General features: G+C 37.7%; 1 protein-coding gene across 11 annotated transcripts in view; it reads right to left on the bottom strand.

Annotated features, from left to right (window-relative positions):
- MAPK10 (mitogen-activated protein kinase 10) overlaps positions 1 to 14,083 on the bottom strand; it is a 637,325-nt gene that overhangs the window by 276,594 nt on the left and 346,648 nt on the right. Inside the window, exon 1 of one of the 11 annotated variants that reach the window (XM_049709106.1) lies at positions 9,752 to 11,137. The exons of the other annotated variants lie outside the window; for them this stretch is intronic. The gene's annotated coding sequence lies outside the window, so the exon portion shown is untranslated. Of the gene's footprint in view, positions 1 to 9,751; positions 11,138 to 14,083 lie in introns of those variants that run through there. 11 annotated transcript variants of the gene reach the window in all.

Raw genomic sequence — 14,083 nt, 5'->3', positions numbered from 1 at the left:
GTCTAAATACATTCTTGCCCTTTTCCATATGGTAATCTTAAAACTATTCATCACCAAATAGGAAACACAGCTGCCAACCTTTCAGAAAAGAGTCATGAGTAACGGTTTATTCTACATTTCTAAACATTAGGTCTTCTACAAATCTCTAGAGAATCAACTTATTTTTTATTGTCCCTAAATGTTCTAGGCATAATGCAATTTTCATTATTTAAATGCTTACATTAAAATCATGCACAATTAATCCATAAATTGCACACTACTATATAAATCTACCTAACTCCATTTTAAAATAAAGACGAATCAATCACTACCAGAAATAAAGTTAAGAATGGTCACATTCACAGGAAGATAGACAAGATGAAAAGGCAGAGGGCTATGTACCACATGAAGGAAGAAGATAAAACCCCCCCAAAAAAAAACAACTAAATGAAGTGGAGATAGGCAACCATCCAAAAAAGAATTCAGAATAATGATAGTGAAGATGATCCAGGACCTCAGAAAAAGAATGGAGGCAAAGATCGAAAAGATGTAAGAAATGATTAACAAAGACCTAGAAGAATGAAAGAACAAACAGAGATGAACAATACAATAACTGAAATGAAAAGTACACTAGAAGGAATCAATAGCAGAATAACTGAGACAGAAGAACAGATAAGTGACCTGAAAGACAGAATGATGGATTTCACTGCTCTAGAACAGAATAATGAAAAAAGAATGCAAACAAATGAAGGCAGCCTAAGGGAGCTCTGGCACAACATTAAACACAACAACATTCGCATTACAGAGGTCCCAGAAGGAGAAGAGAGAGAGGAAGGACCCGAGAAAATATTTGAAGAGATTAGAGTCAAAAACTTCCCTAACATGGGAAAGGAAATAGCCACCCAAGTCCAGGAAGCACAGAGAGTCCCATACAGGATAAACCCAAGGAGAAACACGTCGAGACACATAGTAATCAAATTTGAAAAAATTAAAGACAAAGAAAATTTATTGAAAGCAGCAAGGGAAAAACAACAAATAACATACAATGGAACTCCCATAAGGTTAACAGCTGATTTCTCAGCAGAAACTGTACAAGCCAGAAGGGAGTGGCATGACATACTTAAAGTGATGAAAGGGAAGAGCTACAACCAAGATTATGCTACCTGGCGAGGATCTCATTCAGATTCGATGGAGAAATCAAAAGCTTTACAGACAAGCAAGGGGTAAGAGAATTCAGCACCACCAAACCAGTTCTACAACAAATGCTAAAGGAACTTCTCTAAGTGCGAAACACAAGAGAAGAAAAGGACCTACAAAAACAAACCCAAAACAGTTAAAAAAATGGTAATAGGAACATACATATAATTCCTTAAATGTGACTGGATTAAATGCTCCAACCAATAGATACAAAAACAAGACCCATATATATGCTGTCTACAAGAGACCCACTTCAGACCTAGGGACACATACAGACTGAGAGTGAGGGGATGGAAAAAGATATTCCATGCAAATGGAAATCAAAAGAAAGCTGTAGTAGCAATACTCATATCAGATAAAATAGACTTTAAAATAAAGAACGTTACAAGAGACAAGGAAGGACACTACATAATGATCAAGAGATCAATCCAAGAAGAAGATATAACAATTATAAATATATATGCACCCAACATAGGAACACCTCAATATATAAGGCAACTGCTTACAGTTATAAAAGAGGAAATCGGGGCTTCCCTGGTGGCGCAGTGGTTGAGAGTCCGCCTGCCGATGCAGGGGACATGGGTTCGTGCCCCGGTCTGGGAGGATCCCACATGCCGCGCAGCAGCTGGGCCCGTGAGCCATGGCCACTGAGCCTGAGCGTCCGGAGCCTGTGCTCCACAACGGAAGAGGCCACAGCATTGAGAGGCCCACGTACCACCAAAAAAAAAAAAAAGAGGAAATCGACAGTAACCCAAAAATAGTGGGGGAATTTAACACCTCACTTACACCAATGGACAGATCATCCAGACAGAAATTTAATAAGGAAACACAAGCTTTAAATGATACAATTGACCTGATAGATTTAATTGATATTTATAGGACATTCCATCCCAAAACAGCAGATTACACTTTCTTCTCAAGTGCGCACAGAACATTCTCCAGGATAGATCATGTCCTGGATCACAAATCAAGCCTCAGTAAACTTAAGAAAATTGAAATCATATCAAGCATCTTATCTGACAACAACACTATGAGATAAGAAATCAATTACAGGGAAAACAATGTAAAAAACACAAACACATGGAGGCTAAACAATACGTTAGTGAATAACCAAGAGAACCCTGAAAAAATCAAAGAGGAAATCAAAAAATATGTACAAACAAATGACAATGAAAACACGATAATCCAAAACCTATGGGATGCAGCAAAAGCAGTTCTAAAAGAGAAGGTTATAGCAATACAAGCCTACCTCAAGAAACAAGAAAAACCTCAAATAAACAATCTAACCTTATACCTAGAGGAACTAGAGAAAGAAGAACAAACAAAACCCAAAGTTAGCAGAAGGAAAGAAATCATAAAGATCAGAGCAGAAATAAATGAAATAGAAACAAAGAAAACAATAGCAAAGCTCAATAAAACTAAAAGCTGGTTCTTTGAGAAGATAAACAAAATTAATAAACCATTAGCCAGACTCACCAAGATAAAGAGGGGGAGGACTCAAACCAATAAAATTAGAAATGAAAAAGGAGACGTTACAACAGACACAGCTGAAATACAAAGCATCCTAAGAGACTACTACAAGCAACGCTATGCCAATAAAACGGACAACCTGGAAGAAACGGACAAATCCTTAGAAAGGTATAACCTCCCAAAACTGAACCAGGAAGAAATAGAAAATATAAACAGATCAATCACAAGTAATGAAATTGAAACTGTGATTAAAATATTCCAAAAAACAAAAGTCCAGGACAAGATGCTTCACCAGTGAATTCTATTAAACATTTAGAGAAGAGCTAATACTCATCCTTCTCAAACTCTTCGAAAAATTGCAGAGGAAGGGACAATCCCAAACTCATTCCATGAGGTCAGCATCACCCTGATACCAAAACCAGACAAAAATACGAATAAAAAAGAAAATTACAGATCAATATCACTGATGAATATAGATGCAAACATCCTCAACAAAATACTAGCAAACAGAATCCAACAACACATTAAAAGGATCATACACCATGATCAAGTGGGATTTATCCCAGGGATGCAAGTATTCTTCAATATACGCAAGTCAATCAATGTGATATACCATATTAACAAATTGAAGAATAAAAACCATATGATCATCTCAATAGAGGCAGAAAAACTTTTCACAAACTTCAACACCAATTTATGATAAAAACTCTCCAGAAAGTGAGCATAGAGGGAACCTACCTCAATGTAATAAAGGCCATATATAACAAACACACAGCAAACATCATTCTCAATGGTGAAAAACTGAAAGCATTTCCTCTAATATCAGGAAAAAGAAAAGGATGGCCACTCTCACCACTATTATTCAACATAGCTTTTGAAGTCCTAGCCATGGCAATCAGAGAAGAAAAAGAAATGAAAGGAATACAAATTGGAAAAGAAGAAATAAAACTGTAAGTAAAACATCCAAAAGATGCTACCACAAAACTACTAGGGCTAATCAATGAATTTGGTAAAATTGCAGGAGACAAAATGAATGCACAGAAATCTCTTGCATTCCTATACACTGATGACAAAAAATCTGAAAGAGAAATTAAGGAAACACTCCCATTTGCCATTGCAACAAAAAGAATAAAATACCTAGGAATAAACCTACCTAGGGAGAAAAAAGACCTGTATGAAGAAAATTATAAGACAGTGATGAAAGAAATTAAAGTTGATACTAACAGATGGAGACATATACCATGGTCCTGGAATGGAAGAATCAATATTGTGAAAATGACTATACTACCCAAAGCAGTCTACAGACTCAATGCAATCCCTATCAAATTACCAATGGCATTTTTCATGGAAGTAGAACAAAAAATCTTAAAATTTGTATGGAGACAAAAAAGACCCCGAATAGCCAAAGCAGTCTTGAGGAGAAAAAAATGATGCTGGAGGAATCAGACTCCCTGATTTCAGACTATACTACAAAGCTACAGTAATCAAGACAATATGGTACTGGAACAAAAACAGAAACATAGATCAATGGAACAAGATAGAAAGCCCAGAAATAAACCCATGCACCTATGGTCAACTAATCTATGACAAAGGAGGCAAGGATAACAAAGGAGAAAAGACAGTCTCTTCAATAAGTGGTACTCTTCAATATGGTCAACTAATCTATGACAAAGGAGGCAAGGATAACAAAGGAGAAAAGACAGTCTCTTCAATAAGTGGTACTGGGAAAACTGGACAGCTCCATGTAAAAGAATGAAATTAGAACACTCCCTAACTCCATACACAAAAATAAACTCAAAATGGATTAGAGACCTAAATGTAAGGCCAGAAACTATCAAACTCTTAGAGGAAAACATTGGAAGAACACTCTTTGACATAAACCACAGCAAGATCTTTTTGGATCCACCTCCTAGAGTAATGGAAATAAAAACAAAAATAAACAAATGGTACCTAATGAAACTTCAATGCTTTTGCACAGCAAAGGAAACCATAAACAAGATGAAAAGACAACCTCAAAATGGGAGAAAATATTTGCAAATGAATCAACAAAGGATTATTCTCCAAAATATATAAACAGCTCATGCAGCTCAATACTAAAGAAACAAACAACCTAATCCAAAAATGCGCAGAAGACCTAAATAGACATTTCTCCAAAAAAGACATACAGATGGCCAAGAAGCACATGAAAATCTGCTCAACATCACTAATTATTAGAGAAATGGAAATCAAAACTACAATGAGGTATCACCTCACACCAGTTAGAATGGGCATCATCAGAAAATCTACAAGCAACAAATGCTGGAGAGGGTGTGGAGAAAAGGGAAACCTCTTGCACTGTTGGTGGGAATGTAAATTGATACAGCCACTATGGAGAACAGTATGGAGGTTCCTTAAAAAACGAAAAATAGAATTACCATATGACTCAGCAATCTCACTACTGGGCATATACCCAGAGAAAACCATAATTCAAAAAGACACATGCACCCCAATGTTCATTGCAGCACTATTTACAATAGCCTGGTCATGGAAGCAACCTAAATGCTCATCGACAGACAAATGGATAAAGAAGATGTGGTACATATATACAATGGAATATTACTCAGCCATAAAAAGGAATGAAATTGGGTCATTTATAGAGACATGGATGAATCTAGAGACTGTCATACAGAGTGAAGTAAGTCAGAAAGAGAAAAAAAATATCGTATATTAATGCATATATGTGGAACCTAGAAAAATTGTACAGATGAACCGGTTTGCAGGGCAGAAATGGAGACACAGATGTAGAGTACAAACGTGTGGACACCAAGGGGGGAAAGTGGTGGGTGGGGGTGGTAGTGTGATGAATTGGGAGATTGGGATTGACATATATACACTAATATGTATAAAATGGATAATTAATAAGAACCTGCTGTATAAAAAATACATTAAATTAAATTTTAAAAAAAGAATTGTCTTCAAGGGGCTTCACTGGTGCAGTGGTTAAGAATCCACCTGTCAATGCAGAGGACACAGATTCATGCCCTGGTCTGGGAAGATCCCACATGCCGTGGAGCAACTAAGTCCATGTGCCACAGCTACTGAGCCCGTGAGCACAACTACTGAAGCCTGCATGTCTAAAGCCTGTGCTCCGCAACAAGAGAAGCCACTGCAATGAGTAGCCCACACACCGCAAAGAAGAGTAGCCCCCACTTGCTGCAATGAGGGAAAGCTGCACACAGCAACAAAGAAGCAAATGCAGCCAAAAATTAATTAATTTTTTTTAAAAAAGAATGGTCTTCCATAATATTGATGATTTGTAGAATCAAGCTACAGCTTAGAATTTATCTAAAAATCAGATCTGTGTCTGCATTTTTCTGCATCGTACTCTTGATGAAAAGTATGACTCACTGAATTGGATCACTGGTACTCCTATATAAGCAAATGAAAATCTAATATGATAAAACACAATAGAATGAAGAGGTTGGATATATATAGGCTTCTGAGTTTACCATTGGAGATGTGATCATCAGGATCAACGAAATTGAGTAAGGATGGAAGAATGGCACAGTGAGGAAAAAAACTGGACTGTGATCCAGATATCCCAACTCTTCCTTTAGCTTTAGTTTTGTCACCTCCCGAGTTCTGGCCCTCAGCTTCATCATGTATAAAACAAGGCATTGGAGTAGATGATCACGAATGTCAAATTCTACAAAATCTAAGATTCTAATCTCTGCATTTGCTGTCTTAATATTGTCAAACTCTGCATTTTGTCATGTGAAAAACTGCATGCTTTTAAAAATTATAATCTAAAATTTCATATGATTTCAGAACATCATTTGTCCATTTTCTAAACCAGAAATTGGCTGCATTTTACCCAGTGGAAGACAGTTGATCATAAGAATGTTACTGGCCTAATGCTTTGGGGAAACACCAGAGATTCTCGGAATTGCTTCTTGAGGAAACAATGATACCAAGTAATAATTAATTCACTCAATACACTTCTATGAAGCACCCCTATGTGCGCAGACCTTTTCTGAACATTGGCAAATCAGAAATGAATGTTAATGCCGTTTCCTTCCAGGGGCATACAGTCCAATGAATGAAAAAAATTACTTCCAATTAAGATATACTTTATTAACTGCTATGATGGGGCTGTATATAGGGGGCTATGGAAGCCAAAATTCAAAATTAATTCAAAATTCAAATAAATATGTGCTATATTGCCACATGGTGATGAAGGCTATTAAGAAAAATAAAATAAGACATGGGAATATAGACTGGTGGAGGATTCCATTTTTAGATAGAGTACGTAGGGATAACCTCTGTGTTGACGTGACATTTAGACAGACATGAATGAAGTGAAGGTGCACTGAGGATATTCAAGTGAGTGTTCCAGCAAAGGGAACATCCACAGAAAAGATCCCGAGGCAGGATCCTGCTTGGTGTGGGAGTGGAAAGTGACAGGGAAGGTTATAGAGATGAAATGCAGCTAAGGACTAGATTATGTAGGGCCTGCTGGATATGATAAGGAGGCTGGATTTGCTTCTGGAAGATGGAAAGTCACTAAAGATTTTTGAGCCGAGGAATGACACAATCACATTTTTAGTTTTAAAGGATGATTCTAGATGCTGTATGGAAAATCAACTAGGAAGAGGCAGAGGCAGAGAACAAGAGTTGAAGCAGAGAGAAAAAATTAGAAGATAATATTTATATTTGTGTTATTAATATACATGTATGTGTACTTATATCATTATATCAGGTTATATTATATATAATGACATAAATAATATTTCCATATTTATATTTATAATAGTTATATAAATCACATATATACCATAATATATTAGTTTATAATAATATAAATAAAACGTTCTTACATTCCAAGAGTATCATTAATTCAAATATATTTTAATACAGAGTTAGATACAACAGGACCTGCCCACTGATTTTCTGTGAGAGGTGAGAGGAAAAAGGGCTTGTGGAAGACTCCTAAGTTTTAGCTTGAACAACTATATGAATAATGATACCATTTAATGAGATGGCAAAGAAAAGGTGAAGAAGCTTTTGGAAGTGGGGCTGAGAATCAAAAGATTGATTTTGGACATACTAAACTTGGGATGAATGTAGATAAGTTATCAAGTAAGCAACGAGATATACAGGTCTCGATAAAGTGGTCAGAGAAGTCAGGGTTGGAAATACAAATTTAGGTGTATTTAGGCCACAGGGTGGATGAGGTGATACAGGAAGTGGAGAGAGAAGAAAAGAATTATGAGGATTGAGCTACGGAGTACTCCAACATTTAAAAATCATGAGAAGAACGAACAAAGGAGGTATCAGTTAAGAGAAGAGGAAATCTGGAGAACAGCACTGTGGTAGCAGAGTGATCTACTGCATCGAGAGCTGCTAAGGAGGAGAAGTCACATGAGAACTAAAGAACTGCCTGTTGGATTTAACATGCTGTTCCTTCTTCCTGGAATGCTATTCTAGATGTCCACATCGCTGGCAATCTCTTCAGGCCTTTACCCAAAAGTTACCTTCTTGATGATGCTGGCAATGCCCACCCTATCAAAAATGTCAACCCACTCTCCCAGTTACTTGTATCCCCTTTCCCAGCTTTATTTATTTTCCTTAGCACTTTATCACTATGCAATAGACTAGATGTTTTACTTGTGGTCTATTTCCTTCATTAGAATTTTAAAAAACAAGCAACAAACCCCAAATAAAGTCACTATGCCAAGCCCCAAGTCACCAAAGTGAGACTTGACTTAATTACAGTTTCAGCTCTCCCAGAAATAAAATCTCAAACCAGTCAATCAGGAACAGCCCGATCAACACTAGTGAGGTAATCTGCTGGGTAAACCCCTGCCATCCCCTAAAGGAAAGTAACCTTGCAATAACCAACCCACTTTTTTGCCTTGTTCCCATTCCCTTGTGCCTATAAAAGTCTTTCATTTTGTACAGCTCCTCGGAGCTCCTGTCTATCTGCTAGATTGGATGCTGCCCAAATAGAATTGATTTTTGCTTAAATAAACACTTAAAAATTTTTAAACGCCTCAGTTTGTCTTTCAACAAGAATAAATCCATAAAGATAGGGATTTGGGTCTGTTTTATTCATTGCTGTTTCCTTAGCACATAGAACAGTGCCTGGCACCCAGTTGGCACTCAGCACTTAATAAATACTGACTGAATGAACAAATCCATCAATCCTTTGTAGGAGCTCTACAAAGTTGGCCTTTTTTCTTTCTTTCTAAATCAAAGCTTACCTTTGGGCATAGACCTATCTTCTTTTAGTGAAAAGCAAATATATAAAAGGAAGAGATACTTGCATATTTCTTGAAAATGTTGAAAGACAAGTTTGCTAAAAGTTTATCAGATATTATGTAAACCATTGTGCAGACTTCGATGATGGAAGGATATATAAGGCAGGGTGGGCACTTTCCAGGAACATTCAGTCTGGTGGTGAATGAAGACTTGTAAACAGGAAAACTATGAACAATATTGCAGTAAGTACAACCATAGGTTAAAACCAATAGAGGCCTAATCAAAACAAAGTGGGGTCCCAGACAGCTGGAGAATTGGGTCAGACTTCACCTGTGCATGATGGGGAACACAACATCAGAAAAAGTCTGGGACTTGAGAGATTGGTTCAAGATGGCAGAGTAGAAGGACATGCTCTCACTCCCTCTTGCAAGAACACTGGAATCACAACTAACTTCTGAACAATCATCGACAGGAAGACACTGGAACTCACCAAAAAAGATACCCCACATCCAAAGACAAAGGAGAAGCCACAATGAGATGGCACAAGGAGTGCAATCACAATAAAATCAAATTCCATAACGGCTGGGTGGGTGACCCACAAACTGGAGAACACATACCACAGAAGTCCACCCACTGGAGTGAAGGTTCTGAGACCCACATCAGGCTTCCAAACCTGGGGGGCCGGCAATGGGAGGAGCAATTCCTAGAGAATCAGACTTTGAAGGCTGGTGGGATTTGATTGCAGAACTTTGACAGGACTGCGGGACACAGAGACTCCACTCTTGGAGGACACACACAAAGTAGTGTGTGCATTGGGACCCAGGGGAAGGAGCAGTGAACCCACTGGAGACTGAACCAGACCTACCTGCTGGTGTTAGGTGTCTCCTGCAAGGTGGGAGGGGGGGCTCTTTCTCACCATGAGGACAAGGAAACTGGCAGCAGAACTTCTGCGAAGTATTCCTTGGCGTAAGCCCTCCCAGAGTCCTCCATTAGCACCACCAGAGAGCCCGGGTAGGCTCCAGTGTTGGGTCACCTCAGGCCAAACAACCAACAGGGAGGGGACTCAGCCCCACCCATCAGCAGGTAAGCAGATTAAAGTTTAACTGAGCTTTGCCCACCAGAGCAACAGCCTGCTCTACCCATCACCATTTGCTCCCATCAGGAAACTTGCACAAGCTTCTTAGATAGCCTCATCCACCAGAGGGCAGACAGCAGAAGCAAGAAGAACTACAGTCTTGCAGCCTATGGAACAAAAACCACATTCATAGAAAGATAGACAAGATGAAAAGGAGGCAGGCTATGTACCAGATGAAGGAACAAGATAACACCCCAGAAAAACAAGTAAATGAAGTGGAAACAGGCAGCATTCCAGAAAAGAATTCAGAATAACAATAGTGAAGATGATCCAGGACCTTGGAAAAAGAATGGAGGCAAAGATCAAGAAAATGCAAGAAAAGTTTAACAAAGGCCTAGAAGAATTAAAGAACAAACAAGCAGAGATGAACAATACAATAATTCAAATGAAAAATACACTAGAGGGAATCAATAGCAGAATAACTTAGGCAGAAGAATGGATAAGTGACCTGGAAGACAGAATGGTGGAACTCACTGCTGCAGAACAGAATAAAGAAAAAAGAATGGAAAGAAATGAAGACAGCCTAAGAGACCTCTGGGACAACATTAAACGCAACAACTTTCTCATTATAGGGGTCCCAGTAGGAGAAGAGAGAGAGGAAGGACATGAGAAAATATTTGAAGAGATTAGAGTCAAAAACTTCCCTAACATGGGAAAGGAAATAGCCACCCAAGTCCAGGAAGCACAGAGAGTCCCATACAGGATAAACCCAAGGAGAAACATGCCAAGACACATAGTAATCAAATTGGAAAAAATTAAAGACAAAGAAAAATTATTGAAAGCAACAAGGGAAAAACAACAAATAACATACAAGGGAACTCCCATAAGGTTAACAGCTGATTTCTCAGCAGAAACTGTACAAGCCAGAAGGGAGGGGCATGACATACTTAAAGTGATGAAAGGGAAGAGCTACAACCAAGATTACTCTACCCAGCAAGGATCTCATTCAGATTCAATGGAGAAATCAAAAGCTTTACAGATAAACAAAAGCTAAGAGAATTCAGCACCACAAAACCATCTCTACAAAAAAGACTAAAGGAAATTCTCTAAGTGGGAAACACAAGTGAAGAAAATGACCTACAAAAACAAACCTAAAATGATGAAGAAACTGGTGATAGGACCATAATTTTTCAATAATTACCTAAAACATGAATGGATTAAATGCTCCAACCAAAAGACACAGGCTTGCTGAATGGATACAAAAACAAGACCCATATATATGCTGTCTACAAGAGACCCACTTCAGACCTAGGGACACATACAGACTGAAAGTGAGGGATGGAAAAAGATATTCCATGCAAATGGAAATCAAAAGAAAGCTGGAGTAGCAATACTCATATCAGATAAAATAGACTTTAAAATAAATAATGTTACATGAGACAAGGAAGGACACTACATAATGATCAAGAGATCAATCCAAGAAGAAGATATAACAATTATAAATATATATACACCCAACAGAGGAACACTTCAATACATAAGGCAACTGCTTAGAGCTATAAAAGAGGAAATCAACAGTGACACAAAAATAGTGGGGGACTTTAACACCTCACTTACACCAATGGACAGATCATTCAAAGAGAAAATTAATAAGGAAACACAAGCTTTAAATGACTCAATAGACCAGATAGATTTAATTGATATCTCTAGAACATTCCACCCAAAAACAGCAGATTACACTTTCTTCTCAAGTGTGCATGGAAAATTCTCCAGGATAGATCACATTTTGGGTCACAAATCAAGCTTCAGTAAATTTAAGAAAATTGAAATCATATCAAGCATCTTTTCTGACTACCACAGTATGAGATTAGAAATCAATTACAGGGGGCTTCCCTGGTGGCACAGTGGTTGAGAGTCCGCCTGCCGATGCAGGGGACATGGGTTCGTGCCCCGGTCCAGGAGGACCCCACATACCGCGGAGCGGCTGGGCCCGTGAGCCATGGCCGTTGAGCCTGCTCATCCAGAGCCTTTGCTCCACAATGGGAGAGGCCACAACAGTGAGAGGCCCACGTACCACAAAAAAAAAAAAAAAAAGAAATCAATTACAGGGAAAAAAACATTAAAAATCCAAACACATGGAGGCTAAATAATACACTACTTAATAACCAAGAGTTCACTGAAGAAATCAAAGAGGAAATTTAAAAATACCTAGAAACAAATGTCAATGAAAACACAATGATCCAAAACCTATGGGATGCAGCAAAAGCAGTTCTAAGAGGTAAGTTTATAGCTATACAAGCCTACCTCAAGAAACAAGAAAACTCTCAAATAAACAATCTAACCTTACACCTAAAGGAACTAGAGAAAGAAACAAACAAAACCCAAGTTAGCAGAAGGAAATAAATCTTAAAGATCAGAAATCATAAAAATCATAAAAATCAAAAATGAAATAGAAACAAAGAAAACAATAGCAAAATCAATAAAACTAAAAGCTGGTTCTTTGATAAGATAAACAAAATTGATAAACCATTAGCCAGACTCATCAAGAAAAAGAGGGAGAGAACTCAAATCAATAAAATTAGAAATGAAAAAGGAGAAGTTACAACAGACACCATGAAAGACAAAGCACCCCAAGAGACTACTACAAGCAACTCTATGCCAATAAAATGGACAACCTGGAAGAAATGGACAAATTCCTAGAAAGGTATAACCTCCCAAGACTGAACCAGGAAGAAATAGAAAATATGAACAGACCAATCACAAGTAATGAAATTCAAACTGTGATTAAAAATCTTCCAACAAACAAAAGTCCAGGACCAGATGGCTTCACAGGTGAATTCTACCAAACATTTAGAGAATAGCTAACACCCATCCTTCTCAAACTCTTCCAAAAAATTGCAGAGGAAGGAACACTACCGAACTCATTCTATGAGTCCACCATCACCCTGATATAAAAACCATACAAAGATACTACAAAAAAGGAAAACTACAGACCAAAATCACTGATGAATATGAATGCAAACATTCTCAACAAAATACTAGCCAACAGAATCCAACAACACATTAAAAGGATCATACACCATGATCAACTGGGATTTATCCCAGGGATGCAAGGATTCTTCAATATACACAAATCAATCAATGCGATACACCATATTAACAAATTGAAGAATAAAAACCATATGATCATCCCAATAGATGCAGAAAAAGCTTTTGACAAAATTCAACACCCATTTATGATAAAAACTCTCCAGAAAGTGGGCATAGGGGGAACCTACCTCAACATAATAAAGGCCATATACAACAAACACACAGCAAACATCATTCTCAATGGTGAAAAACTGAAAGCATTTCCTCTAAGATTAGGAACAAGACAAGGATGTCCAGTCTCACCACTATTATTCAACATAGCTTTGGAAGTCCTAGCCATGGCAATCAGAGAAGAAAAGAAATAAAAGGAATACAGACCGGAAAAGAAGAAGTAAAGCTGTCACTGTTTGCAGATGACATGAGACTATACATAGAGAATCCTAAAGATGCCACCAGAAAACTACTAGAGCTAATCAATGAATTTCGAAAAGTTGCAAGATAAAAAATGAATGCACAGAAATCTCTTGCATTCCTATACACTACTGACGAAAATCTTAAAGAGAAATTAAGGAAACACTCCCATTTACCATTGCAACAAAAAGAACACAATACCTAGGAATAAACCTACCTACGGAGACAAAAGACCTGTATGCAGAAACTATAAGACAGTGATGAAAGAAAGTAAAGATGATACAAACAAATGGAGAGATATACCATGTTCTTGGATTGGAAGAATCAATATTGTGAAAATGACTATACTACCCAAAGCAGTCTACAGACTCAATGCAATCCCTATCAAATTACCAATGGCATTTTTTATGGAGCTAGAACAAAAAATCTTAAAATTTGTATGGAGACACAAAAGACCCCAAATAGCCAAAGCAGTCTTGAGGGAAAAAAACGGAGCTGGAGGAATCAGACTCCCTGATTTCAGACTATACTACAAAGTTACAGTAATCAAGACAATATGGTACTGGAACAAAAACAGAAACATAGATCAATGGAACAAGATAGAAAGCCCAGAGATAAACC

This window comes from Orcinus orca, chromosome 4 (assembly GCF_937001465.1).
Source record: "Orcinus orca chromosome 4, mOrcOrc1.1, whole genome shotgun sequence".
Lineage (NCBI taxonomy): Eukaryota > Metazoa > Chordata > Mammalia > Artiodactyla > Delphinidae > Orcinus > Orcinus orca.
The sequence above is the reverse complement of the archived record's forward strand: the minus strand, read 5'-3'. Positions and strand labels throughout refer to the sequence as shown.